The sequence below is a fragment of the Symphalangus syndactylus genome, chromosome 1 (genome assembly GCF_028878055.3).
Source record: "Symphalangus syndactylus isolate Jambi chromosome 1, NHGRI_mSymSyn1-v2.1_pri, whole genome shotgun sequence".
NCBI classification, from domain to species: domain Eukaryota; kingdom Metazoa; phylum Chordata; class Mammalia; order Primates; family Hylobatidae; genus Symphalangus; species Symphalangus syndactylus.
The window spans coordinates 162,748,401-162,762,846 of record NC_072423.2 but is presented as its reverse complement, the minus strand read 5'-3'; positions in this window follow the sequence as shown (position 1 = coordinate 162,762,846).

The window sequence follows — 14,446 nt, the reverse complement described above, 5'->3', positions numbered from 1 at the left end:
AAAGAATTTTCACAGAATGCTACTGTGTAGTTTATATTTGAATATATTCCTTTTTCCACTATTACCCTCTTAGCGCTCCGAATGTCCACTTGCATTTTCTACAGAAAGAGTGTTCAGAACTGCGCAATCAAAAGTATGGTTTAACTCTGTTAGCTTAATGAACATATCAGAAATAAGTTTCACACAATGCTTCTGTGTAGTTTTTATTTGAAGATATTATTTTTCCCAATAGAGGCCTCTTAGCGCTCAGAATGTCCAATTGCAGTTTCTACAGAAAGAGTGTTTCAGAAAGGCTCAATCAAAAGTAAGGTTCAACTCTGTTAGTTGAATGCACAGAACAGAAAGAAGTTTCATACAATGCTTCTGTGTAGTTTATATTTGAACATATTCTTTTTTCCACTATTACCCACTTAGCGCTACGAATGTCCAGTTGCATTTTCTACAGACAGAGTTTTTCAAAACTGCTCAATCAAAATTATGGTTTAACTCTGTTAGCTGAATGCTCAGATCAGAAAGAAGTTTCACAGAATGCTTCTGTGTAGTTTATATTTGAATATATTCCTTTTTCCACTACTACGCTCTTAGCGCTCCAAATGTCCAGTTGCATTTTCTACAGAAAGAGTGTTCAGATCTGCTCAATCAAAAGTATGGTTTAACTCTGTTATCTGAATGCACAGATCAGAAAGAAGTTTCACCGAATGATTCTGTGTAGTTTATATTTGAAGACATTCCTTTTTCCACTATTACCCTCTTAGCGCTCCGAATCTCCACTTGTATTTTCTACAAAAAGAGTGTTTCATAACTGCTCAATCAAAAATATGTTTTATCTCTGTTAACTGAATTTACAGATCAGAAATAAGTTTCACAGAATGCATCTGTGTAGTTTTTATTTGAAGAAATTCTTTTTCCCAAAGTAGGCCTCTTAGCGCTTAGCATGTCCAATTGCAGTTTCTACAGAAAGAGTGTTTCAGAACGGCTCAATCAAAAGTAAGGTTCAACTCTGTTAGTTGAATGCACAGAACAGAAAGAATTTTCACAGAATGCTACTGTGTAGTTTATATTTGAATATAGTCCTTTTTCCACTATTATCCTCTTAGCGCTCCGAATGTCCACTTGCATTTTCTACAGAAAGAGGGTTCAGCACTGCGCAATCAAAAGTATTGTTTAACTCTGTTAGCTTAATGAACATATCAGAAATAAGTTTCACACAATGCTTCTGTGTAGTTTTTATTTGAAGATATTATTTTTCCCTATAGAGGCCTCTTAGCGCTCAGAATGTCCAATTGCAGTTTCTACAGAAAGAGTGTTTCAGAAAGGCTCAATCAAAAGTAAGGTTCAACTCTGTTAGTTGAATGCACAGAACAGAAAGAAGTTTCATACAATGCTTCTGTGTAGTTTATATTTGAACATATTCTTTTTTCCACTATTACCCACATAGCGCTACGAATGTCCAGTTGCATTTTCTACAGACAGAGTGTTTCAAAACTGCTCAATCAAAAGTACGGTTTAACTCTGTTAGCTGAATGCTCAGATCAGAAAGAAGTTTCACAGAATGCTTCTGTGTAGTTTATATTTGAATATATTCCTTTTTCCACTACTACTCTCTTAGCGCTCCAAATGTCCAGTTGCATTTTCTACAGAAAGAGTGTTCAGATCTGCTCAATCAAAAGTATGGTTTAACTCTGTTAGCTGAATGCACAGATCAGAAAGAAGTTTCACAGAATGATTCTGTATAGTTTATATTTGGAGACATTCCTTTTTCCACTATTACCCTCTTAGCGCTCCGAATCTCCACTTGCATTTTCTACAGAAAGAGTGTTTCAGAACGGCTCAATCAAAACTAAGGTTCAACTCTTTTAGTTGAACAAACAGAACAGAAAGAAGTTTCACACAATTCTTCTGTGTAGTTTTTATTTGTAGACATTCTTTTTCCCAATATAGGCCTCTTAGCGCTCAGAATGTCCAATTGCAGTTTCTACAGAAAGAGTGTTTCAGAACGGCTCAATCAAAAGTAAGGTTGAACTCTGTTAGTTGAATGCACAGAACAGAAAGAAGTTTCATACAATGCTTCTGTGTAGTTTATATTTGAACATATTCTTTTTTCCACTATTACCCACTTAGCGCTACGAATGTCCAGTTGCATTTTCTACAGACAGAGTGTTTCAAAACTGCTCAATCAAAATTATGGTTTAACTCTGTTAGCTGAATGCTCAGATCAGAAAGAAGTTTCACAGAATGCTTCTGTGTAGTTTATATTTGAATATATTCCTTTTTCCACTACTACGCTCTTAGCGCTCCAAATGTCCAGTTGCATTTTCTACAGAAAGAGTGTTCAGATCTGCTCAATCGAAAGTATGGTTTAACTCTGTTAGCTGAATGCACAGATCAGAAAGAAGTTTCACCGAATGATTCTGTGTAGTTTATATTTGTAGACATTCCTTTTTCCACTATTACCCTCTTAGCGCTCCGAATCTCCACTTGTATTTTCTACAAAAAGAGTGTTTCATAACTGCTCAATCAAAATTATGTTTTATCTCTGTTAACTGAATTTACAGATCAGAAATTAGTTTCACAGAATGCATCTGTGTAGTTTTTATTTGAAGATATTCTTTTTCCCAAAGTAGTCCTCTTAGCGCTTAGCATGTCCAATTGCAGTTTCTACAGAAAGAGTGTTTCAGAACGGCTCAAACAAAAGTAAGGTTCAACTCTGTTAGTTGAATGCACAGAACAGAAAGAATTTTCACAGAATGCTACTGTGTAGTTTATATTTGAATATAGTCCTTTTTCCACTATTACCCTCTTAGCGCTCCGAATGTCCACTTGCATTTTCTACAGAAAGAGGGTTCAGCACTGCGCAATCAAAAGTATGGTTTAACTCTGTTAGCTTAATGAACATATCAGAAATAAATTTCACACAATGCTTCTGTGTAGTTTTTATTTGAAGATATTATTTTTCCCAATAGAGGCCTCTTAGCGCTCAGAATGTCCAATTGCAGTTTCTACAGAAAGAGTGTTTCAGAAAGGCTCAATCAAAAGTAAGGTTCAACTCTGTTAGTTGAATGCACAGAACAGAAAGAAGTTTCATACAATGCTTCTGTGTAGTTTATATTTGAACATATTATTTTTTCCACTATTACCCACTTAGCACTACGAATGTCCAGTTGCATTTTCTACAGACAGAGTGTTTCAAAACTGCTCAATCAAAAGTATGGTTTAACTCTGTTAGCTGAATGCTCAGATCAGAAAGAAGTTTCACAGAATGCTTCTGTGTAGTTTATATTTGAATATATTCCTTTTTCCACTACTACTCTCTTAGCGCTCCAAATGTCCAGTTGCATTTTCTACAGAAAGAGTGTTCAGATCTGCTCAATCAAAAGTATGGTTTAACTCTGTTAGCTGAATGCACAGATCAGAAAGAAGTTTCACAGAATGATTCTGTGTAGTTTATATTTGGAGACATTCCTTTTTCCACTATTACCCTCTTAGCGCTCCGAATCTCCACTTGCATTTTCTACAGAAAGAGTGTTTCAGAACGGCTCAATCAAAACTAAGGTTCAACTCTTTTAGTTGAACAAACAGAACAGAAAGTAGTTTCACACAATTCTTCTGTGTAGTTTTATTTGTAGACATTCTTTTTCCCAATATAGGCCTCTTTGCGCTCAGAATGTCCAATTGCATTTTCTACAGAAAGAGTGTTTCAGAACGGCTCAATCAAAAGTAAGGTTCAACTCTGTTAGTTGAATGCACAGAACAGAAAGAAGTTTCATACAATGCTTCTGTGTAGTTTATATTTGAACATATTCTTTTTTCCACTATTACCCACTTAGCGCTACGAATGTCCAGTTGCATTTTCTACAGACAGAGTGTTTCAAAACTGCTCAATCAAAGTATGGTTTAACTGTGTTAGCTGAATGCTCAGATCAGAAAGAAGTTTCACAGAATGCTTCTGTGTAATTTATATTTGAATATATTCCTTTTTCCACTACTACTCTCTTAGCGCTCAAAATGTCCAGTTGCATTTTCTACAGAAAGAGTGTTCAGATCTGCTCAATCAAAAGTATGGTTTAACTCTGTTAGCTGAATGCACAGATCAGAAAGAAGTTTCACCGAATGATTCTGTGTAGTATATATTTGAAGACATTCCTTTTTCCACTATTACCCTCTTAGCGCTCGGAATCTCCACTTGCATTTTCTACAAAAAGAGTGTTTCATAACTGCTCAATCAAAAATATGTTTTATCTCTGTTAACTGAATTTACAGATCAGAAATAAGTTTCACAGAATGCATCTGTGTAGTTTTTATTTGAAGAGATTCTTTTTCCCAATGTAGGCCTCTTAGCGCTTAGCATGTCCAATTGCAGTTTCTACAGAAAGAGTGTTTCAGAACGGCTCAATCAAAAGTAAGGTTCAACTCTGTTAGTTGAATGCACAGAAAAGAAAGAATTTTCACAGAATGCTACTGTGTAGTTTATATTTGAATATATTCCTTTTTCCACTATTACCCTCTTAGCGCTCCGAATGTCCACTTGCATTTTCTACAGAAAGAGTGTTCAGAACTGCGCAATCAAAAGTATGGTTTAACTCTGTTAGCTTAATGAACATATCAGAAATAAGATTCACACAATGCTTCTGTGTAGTTTTTATTTGAAGATATTATTTATCCCCATATAGGCCTCTTAGCGCTCAGAATGTCCAATTGCAGTTTCTACAGAAAGAGTGGTTCAGAAAGGCTCAATCAAAAGTAAGGTTCAACTCTGTTAGTTGAATGCACAGAACAGAAAGAAGTTTCATACAATGCTTCTGTGTAGTTTATATTTGAACATATTCTTTTTTCCACTATTACCCACTTAGCGCTACGAATGTCCAGTTGCATTTTCTACAGACAGAGTGTTTCAAAACTGCTCAATCAAAAGTATGGTTTAACTCTGTTAGCTGAATGCTCAGATCAGAAAGTAGTTTCACAGAATGCTTCTGTGTAGTTTATATTTGAATATATTCCTTTTTCCACTACTACGCTCTTAGCGCTCCAAATGTCCAGTTGCATTTTCTACAGAAAGAGTGTTCAGATCTGCTCAATCAAAAGTATGGTTTAACTCTGTTAGCTGAATGCACAGATCAGAAAGAAGTTTCACCGAATGATTCTGTGTAGTTTATATTTGAAGACATTCCTTTTTCCACTATTACCCTCTTAGCGCTCCGAATCTCCACTTGTATTTTCTACAAAAAGAGTGTTTCATAACTGCTCAATCAAAAATATGTTTTATCTCTGTTAACTGAATTTACAGATCAGAAATAAGTTTCACAGAATGCATCTGTGTAGTTTTTATTTGAAGATATTCTTTTTCCCAAAGTAGGCCTCTTAGCGCTTAGCATGTCCAATTGCAGTTTCTACAGAAAGAGTGTTTCAGAACGGCTCAATCAAAAGTAAGGCTCAACTCTGTTAGTTGAATGCACAGAACAGAAAGAATTTTCACAGAATGCTACTGTGTAGTTTATATTTGAATATAGTCCTTTTTCCACTATTACCCTCTTAGCGCTCCGAATGTCCACTTGCATTTTCTACAGAAAGAGGGTTCAGCACTGCGCAATCAAAAGTATGGTTTAACTCTGTTAGCTTAATGAACATATCAGAAATAAGTTTCACACAATGCTTCTGTGTAGTTTTTATTTGAAGATATTATTTTTCCCAATAGAGGCCTCTTAGCGCTCAGAATGTCCAATTGCAGTTTCTACAGAAAGAGTGTTTCAGAAAGGCTCAATCAAAAGTAAGGTTCAACTCTGTTAGTTGAATGCACAGAACAGAAAGAAGTTTCATACAATGCTTCTGTGTAGTTTATATTTGAACATATTCTTTTTTCCACTATTACCCACTTAGCGCTACGAATGTCCAGTTGCATTTTCTACAGACAGAGTGTTTCAAAACTGCTCAATCAAAAGTATGGTTTAACTCTGTTAGCTGAATGCTCAGATCAGAAAGAAGTTTCACAGAATGCTTCTGTGTAGTTTATATTTGAATATATTGCTTTTTCCACTACTACGCTCTTAGCGCTCCAAATGTCCAGTTGCATTATCTACAGAAAGAGTGTTCAGATCTGCTCAATCAAAAGTATGGTTTAACTCTGTTAGCTGAATGCACAGATCAGAAAGAAGTTTCACCGAATGATTCTGTGTAGTTTATATTTGAAGACATTCCTTTTTCCACTATTACCCTCTTAGCGCTCCGAATCTCCACTTGCATTTTCTACAAAAAGAGTGTTTCATAACTGCTCAATCAAAAATATGTTTTATCTCTGTTAACTGAATTTACAGATCAGAAATAAATTTCACAGAATGCATCTGTGTAGTTTTTATTTGAAGATATTCTTTTTCCCAATGTAGGCCTCTTAGCGCTTAGCATGTCCAATTGCAGTTTCTACAGAAAGAGTGTTTCAGAACGGCTCAATCAAAAGTAAGTTTCAATTCTGTTAGTTGAATGCACAGAACAGAAAGAATTTTCACAGAATGCTACTGTGTAGTTTATATTTGAATATATTCCTTTTTCCACTATTACCCTCTTAGCGCTCAGAATGTCCACTTGCATTTTCTACAGAAAGAGTGTTCAGAACTGCGCAATCAAAAGTATGGTTTAACTCTGTTAGCTTAATGAACATATCAGAAATAAGTTTCACACAATGCTTCTGTGTAGTTTTTATTTGAAGATATTACTTTTCCCAATATAGGCCTCTTAGCGCTCTGAATGTCCAATTGCAGTTTCTACAGAAAGAGTGTTTCAGAAATGCTCAATCAAAAGTAAGGTTCAACTCTGTTAGTTGAATGCACAGAACAGAAAGTAGTTTCATACAATGCTTCTGTGTAGTTTATATTTGAACATATTCTTTTTTCCACTATTACCCACTTAGCGCTACGAATGTCCAGTTGCATTTTCTACAGACAGAGTGTTTCAAAACTGCTCAATCAAAAGTATGGTTTAACTCTGTTAGCTGAATGCTCAGATCAGAAAGAAGTTTCACAGAATGCTTCTGTGTAGTTTATATTTGAATATATTCCTTTTTCCACTACTACTCTCTTAGCGCTCCAAAAGTACAGTTGCATTTTCTACAGAAAGAGTGTTCAGATCTGCTCAATCAAAAGTATGGTTTAAATCTGTTAGCTGAATGCACAGATCAGAAAGAAGTTTCACAGAATGATTCTGTGTAATTTATAATTGGAGACATTCCTTTTTCCACTCTTACCCTCTTAGCGCTCCGAATCTCCACTTGCATTTTCTACAGAAAGAGTGTTTCAGAACGGCTCAATCAAAACTAAGGTTCAACACTTTTAGTTGAACAAACAGAACAGAAAGAAGTTTCACACAATTCTTCTGTGTAGTTTTTATTTGTAGACATTCTTTTTCCCAATATAGGCCTCTTAGCGCTCAGAATGTCCAATTGCAGTTTCTACAGAAAGAGTGTTTCAGAACGGCTCAATCAAAAGTAAGGTTCAACTCTGTTAGTTGAATGCACAGAACAGAAAGAAGTTTCATACAATGCTTCTGAGTAGTTTATATTTGAACATATTCTTTTTTCCACTATTACCCACTTAGCGCTACGAATGTCCAGTTGCATTTTCTACAGACAGAGTGTTTCAAAACTGCTCAATCAAATGTATGGTTTAACTCTGTTAGCTGAATGCTCAGATCAGAAAGAAGTTTCACAGAATGCTTCTGTGTAGTTTATATTTGAATATATTCCTTTTTCCACTACTACTCTCTTAGCGCTCCAAATGTCCAGTTGCATTTTCTACAGAAAGAGTGTTCAGATCTGCTCAATCAAAAGTATGGTTTAACTCTGTTAGCTGAATGCACAGATCAGAAAGAAGTTTCACAGAATGATTCTGTGTAGTTTATATTTGGAGACATTCCTTTTTCCACTATTACCCTCTTAGCGCTGCGAATCTCCACTTGCATTTTCTACAGAAAGAGTGTTTCAGAACGGCTCAATCAAAACTATGGTTCAACTCTTTTAGTTGAACAAACAGAACAGAAAGAAGTTTCACACAATTCTTCTGTGTAGTTTTTATTTGTAGACATTCTTTTTCCCAATATAGGCCTCTTAGCGCTCAGAATGTCCAATTGCAGTTTCTACAGACAGAGTGTTTCAGAACGGCTCAATCAAAAGTAAGGTTCAACGCTGTTAGTTGAATGCACAGAACAGAAAGAAGTTTCATACAATGCTTCTGTGTAGTTTATATTTGAACGTATTCTTTTTTCCACTATTACCCACTTGGCGCTACGAATGTCCAGTTGCATTTTCTACAGACAGAGTTTTTCAAAACTGCTCAATCAAAAGTATGGTTTAACTCTGTTAGCTGAATGCTCAGATCAGAAAGAAGTTTAACAGAATGCTTCTGTATAGTTTATATTTGAATATATTCCTTTTTCCACTATTACCCTCTTAGCGCTCCGAATGTCCACTTGCATTTTCTACAGAAAGAGTGTTCAGAACTGCGCAATCAAAAGTATGGTTTAACTCTGTTAGCTTAATGAACATATCAGAAATAAGTTTCACACAATGCTTCTGTGTAGTTTTTATTTGAAGATATTATTTTTCCCAATAGAGGCCTCTTAGCGCTCAGAATGTCCAATTGCAGTTTCTACAGAAAGAGTGTTTCAGAAAGGCTCAATCAAAAGTAAGGTTCAACTCTGCTAGTTGAATGCACAGAACAGAAAGAAGTTTCATATAATGCTTCTGTGTAGTTTATATTTGAACATATTCTTTTTTCCACTATTACCCACTTAGCGCTACGAATGTCCAGTTGCATTTTCTACAGACAGAGTGTTTCAAAACTGCTCAATCAAAAGTATGGTTAAACTCTGTTAGCTGAATGCACAGATCGGAAAGAAGTTTCACAGAATGATTCTGTGTAGTTTATATTTGTAGACATTCCTTTTTCCACTATTACCCTCTTAGCGCTCCGAATCTCCACTTGCATTTTCTACAGAAAGAGTGCTTCAGAACGGCTCAATCAAAACTAAGGTTCAACTCTTTTAGTTGAACAAACAGAACAGAAAGAAGTTTCACACAATTCTTCTGTGTAGTTTTTATTTGTAGACATTCTTTTTCCCAATATAGGCCTCTTAGCGCTCAGAATGTCCAATTGCAGTTTCTACAGAAAGAGTGTTTCAGAACGGCTCAATCAAAAGTAAGGTTCAACTCTGTTAGTTGAATGCACAGAACAGAAAGAATTTTCACAGAATGCTACTGTGTAGTTTATATTTGAATATATTCCTTTTTCCACTATTACCCTCTTAGCGCTCCGAATGTCCACTTGCATTTTCTACAGAAAGAGTGTTCAGAACTGCGCAATCAAAAGTATGGTTTAACTCTGTTTGCTTAATGAACATATCAGAAATAAGTTTCACACAATGCTTCTGTGTAGTTTTTATTTGAAGATATTATTTTTCCCAATAGAGGCCTCTTAGCGCTCAGAATGTCCAATTGCAGTTTCTACGGAAAGAGTGTTTCAGAAAGGCTCAAACAAAAGTAAGGTTCAACTCTGTTAGTTGAATGCACAGAACAGAAAGAAGTTTCATACAATGCTTCTGTGTAGTTTATAGTTGAACTTATTCTTTTTTCCACTATTACCCACTTAGCGCTACGAATGTCCAGTTGCATTTTGTACAGACAGAGTGTTTCAAAACTGCTCAATCAAAAGTATGGTTTAACTCTGTTAGCTGAATGCTCAGATCAGAAAGAAGTTTCACAGAATGCTTCTGTGTAGTTTATATTTGAATATATTCCTTTTTCCACTACTACGCTCTTAGCGCTCCAAATGTCCAGTTGCATTATCTACAGAAAGAGTGTTCAGATCTGCTCAATCAAAAGTATGGTTTAACTCTGTTAGCTGAATGCACAGATCAGAAAGAAGTTTCACCGAATGATTCTGTGTAGTTTATATTTGAAGACATTCCTTTTTCCACTATTACCCTCTTAGCGCTCCGAATCTCCACTTGCATTTTCTACAAAAAGAGTGTTTCATAACTGCTCAATCAAAAATATGTTTTATCTCTGTTAACTGAATTTACAGATCAGAAATAAGTTTCACAGAATGCATCTGTGTAGTTTTTATTTGAAGATATTCTTTTTCCCAATGTAGGCCTCTTAGTGCTTAGCATGTCCAATTGCAGTTTCTACAGAAAGAGTGTTTCAGAACGGCTCAATCAAAAGTAAGGTTCAACTCTGTTAGTTGAATGCACAGAACAGAAAGAATTTTCACAGAATGCTACTGTGTAGTTTATATTTGAATATATTCCTTTTTCCACTATTACCCTGTTAGCGCTCCGAATGTCCACTTGCATTTTCTACAGAAAGAGGGTTCAGCACTGCGCAATCAAAAGTATGGTTTAACTCTGTTAGCTTAATGAACATATCAGAAATAAGTTTCACACAATGCTTCTGTGTAGTTTTTATTTGAAGATATTATTTTTCCCAATAGAGGCCTCTTAGCGCTCAGAATGTCCAATTGCAGTTTCTACAGAAAGAGTGTTTCAGAAAGGCTCAATCAAAAGTAAGGTTCAACTCTGTTAGTTGAATGCACAGAACAGAAAGAAGTTTCATACAATGCTTCTGTGTAGTTTATATTTGAACATATTCTTTTTTCCACTATTACCCACTTAGCACTACGAATGTCCAGTTGCATTTTCTACAGACAGAGTGTTTCAAAACTGCTCAATCAAAAGTATGGTTTAACTCTGTTAGCTGAATGCTCAGATCAGAAAGAAGTTTCACAGAATGCTTCTGTGTAGTTTATATTTGAATATATTCCTTTTTCCACTACTACTCTCTTAGCGCTCCAAATGTCCAGTTGCATTTTCTACAGAAAGAGTGTTCAGATCTGCTCAATCAAAAGTATGGTTTAACTCTGTTAGCTGAATGCACAGATCAGAAAGAAGTTTCACAGAATGATTCTGTGTAGTTTATGTTTGGAGACATTCCTTTTTCCACTATTACCCTCTTAGCGCTGCGAATCTCCACTTGCATTTTCTACAGAAAGAGTGTTTCAGAACGGCTCAATCAAAACTATGGTTCAACTCTTTTAGTTGAACAAACAGAACAGAAAGAAGTTTCACACAATTCTTCTGTGTAGTTTTTATTTGTAGACATTCTTTTTCCCAATATAGGCCTCTTAGCGCTCAGAATGTCCAATTGCAGTTTCTACAGAAAGAGTGTTTCAGAACGGCTCAATCAAAAGTAAGGTTCAACGCTGTTAGTTGAATGCACAGAACAGAAAGAAGTTTCATACAATGCTTCTGTGTAGTTTATATTTGAACATATTCTTTTTTCCACTATTACCCACTTGGCGCTACGAATGTCCAGTTGCATTTTCTACAGACAGAGGGTTTCAAAACTGCTCAATCAAAAGTATGGTTTAACTCTGTTAGCTGAATGCTCAGATCAGAAAGAAGTTTAACAGAATGCTTCTGTATAGTTTATATTTGAATATATTGCTTTTTCCACTACTACGCTCTTAGCGCTCCAAATGTCCAGTTGCATTTTCTACAGAAAGAGTGTTCAGATCTGCCAATCAAAAGTATGGTTTAACTCTATTAGCTGAATGCACAGATCAGAAAGAAGTTTCACCGAATGATTCTGTGTAGTTTATATTTGAAGACATTCCATTTTCCACTATTACCCTCTTAGCGCTCCGAATCTCCACTTGCATTTTCTACAAAAAGAGTGTTTCATAACTGCTCAATCAAAAATATGTTTTATCTCTGTTAACTGAATTTACAGATCAGAAATAAGTTTCACAGAATGCATCTGTGTAGTTTTTATTTGAAGATATTCTTTTTCCCAATGTAGGCCTCTTAGCGCTTAGCATGTCCAATTGCAGTTTCTACAGAAAGAGTGTTTCAGAACGGCTCAATCAAAAGTAAGGTTCAACTCTGTTAGTTGAATGCACAGAACAGAAAGAATTTTCACAGAATGCTACTGTGTAGTTTATATTTGAATATATTCCTTTTTCCACTATTACCCTCTTAGCGCTCCGAATGTCCACTTGCATTTTCTACAGAAAGAGTGTTCAGAACTGCGCAATCAAAAGTATGGTTTAACTCTGTTAGCTTAATGAACATATCAGAAATAAGTTTCACACAATGCTTCTGTGTAGTTTTTATTTGAAGATATTATTTTTCCCGATAGAGGCCTCTTAGCGCTCAGAATGTCCAATTGCAGTTTCTACAGAAAGAGTGTTTCAGAAAGGCTCAATCAAAAGTAAGGTTCAACTCTGCTAGTTGAATGCACAGAACAGAAAGAAGTTTCATATAATGCTTCTGTGTAGTTTATATTTGAACATATTCCTTTTTCCACTATTACCCACTTAGCGCTACGAATGTCCAGTTGCATTTTCTACAGACAGAGTGTTTCAAAACTGCTCAATCAAAAGTATGGTTAAACTCTGTTAGCTGAATGCACAGATCAGAAAGAAGTTTCACAGAATGATTCTGTGTAGTTTATATTTGTAGACATTCCTTTTTCCACTATTACCCTCTTAGCGCTCCGAATCTCCACTTGCATTTTCTACAGAAAGAGTGTTTCAGAACGGCTCAATCAAAACTAAGGTTCAACTCTTTTAGTTGAACAAACAGAACAGAAAGAAGTTTCACACAATTCTTCTGTGTAGTTTTTATTTGTAGACATTCTTTTTCCCAATATAGGCCTCTTAGCGCTCAGAATGTCCAATTGCAGTTTCTACAGAAAGAGTGTTTCAGAACGGCTCAATCAAAAGTAAGGTTCAACTCTGTTAGTTGAATGCACAGAACAGAAAGAAGTTTCATACAATGCTTTTGTGTAGTTTATATTTGAACATATTCTTTTTTCCTCTATTACCCAATTAGCGCTACGAATGTCCAGTTGCATTTTCTACAGACAGAGTGTTTCAAAACTGCTCAATCAAAAGTATGGTTTAACTCTGTTAGCTGAATGCTCAGATCAGAAAGAAGTTTCACAGAATGCTTCTGTGTAGTTTATATTTGAATATATTCCTTTTTCCACTACCACGCTCTTAGCGCTCCAAATGTCCAGTTGCATTTTCTACAGAAAGAGTGTTCAGATCTGCTCAATCAAAAGTATGGTTTAACTCTGTTAGCTGAATGCACAGATCAGAAATAAGTTTCACCGAATGATTCTGTGTAGTTTATATTTGAAGACATTCCTTTTTCCACTATTACCCTCTTAGCGCTCCGAATCTCCACTTGCATTTTCTACAAAAAGAGTGTTTCATAACTGCTGAATCAAAAATATGTTTTATCTCTGTTAACTGAATTTACAGATCAGAAATAAGTTTCACAGAATGCATCTGTGTAGTTTTTATTTCAAGATATTCTTTTTCCCAATGTAGGCCTCTTAGCGCTTAGCATGTCCAATTGCAGTTTCTACAGAAAGAGTGTTTCAGAACGGCTCAATCAAAAGTAAGGTTCAACTCTGTTAGTTGAATGCACAGAACAGAAAGAATTTTCACAGAATGCTACTGTGTAGTTTATATTTGAATATATTCCTTTTTCCACTATTACCATCTTAGCGCTCCGAATGTACACTTGCATTTTCTACAGAAAGAGTGTTCAGAACTGCGCAATCAAAAGTATGGTTTAACTCTGTTTGCTTAATGAACATATCAGAAATAAGTTTCACACAATGCTTCTGTGTAGTTTTTATTTGAAGATATTATTTTTCCCAATAGAGGCCTCTTAGCGCTCAGAATGTCCAATTGCAGTTTCTACGGAAAGAGTGTTTCAGAAAGGCTCAAACAAAAGTAAGGTTCAACTCTGTTAGTTGAATGCACAGAACAGAAAGAAGTTTCATACAATGCTTCTGTGTAGTTTATAGTTGAACATATTCTTCTTTCCACTATTACCCACTTGGCGCTACGAATGTCCAGTTGCATTTTCTACAGACAGAGTGTTTCAAAACTGCTCAATCAAAAGTATGGTTTAACTCTGTTAGCTGAATGCTCAGATCAGAAAGAAGTTTCACAGAATGCTTCTGTGTAGTTTATATTTGAATATATTCCTTTTTTCATTACTACTCTCTTAGCGCTCCAAATGTCCAGTTGCATTTTCTACAGAAAGAGTGTTCAGATCTGCTCAATCAAAAGTATGGTTTAACTCTGTTAGCTGAATGCACAGATCAGAAAGAAGTTTCACAGAATGATTCTGTGTAGTTTATATTTGGAGACATTCCTTTTTCCACTATTAACCTCTTAGCGCTCCGAATCTCCACTTGCATTTTCTACAGAAAGAGTGTTTCAGAACGGCTCAATCAAAACTAAGGTTCAACTCATTTAGTTGAACAAACAGAACAGAAAGTAGTTTCACACAATTCTTCTGTGTAGTTTTTATTTGTAGACATTCTTTTTCCCAATATAGGCCTCTTAGCGCTCAGAATGTCCAATTGCAGTTTCTACAGAAAGAG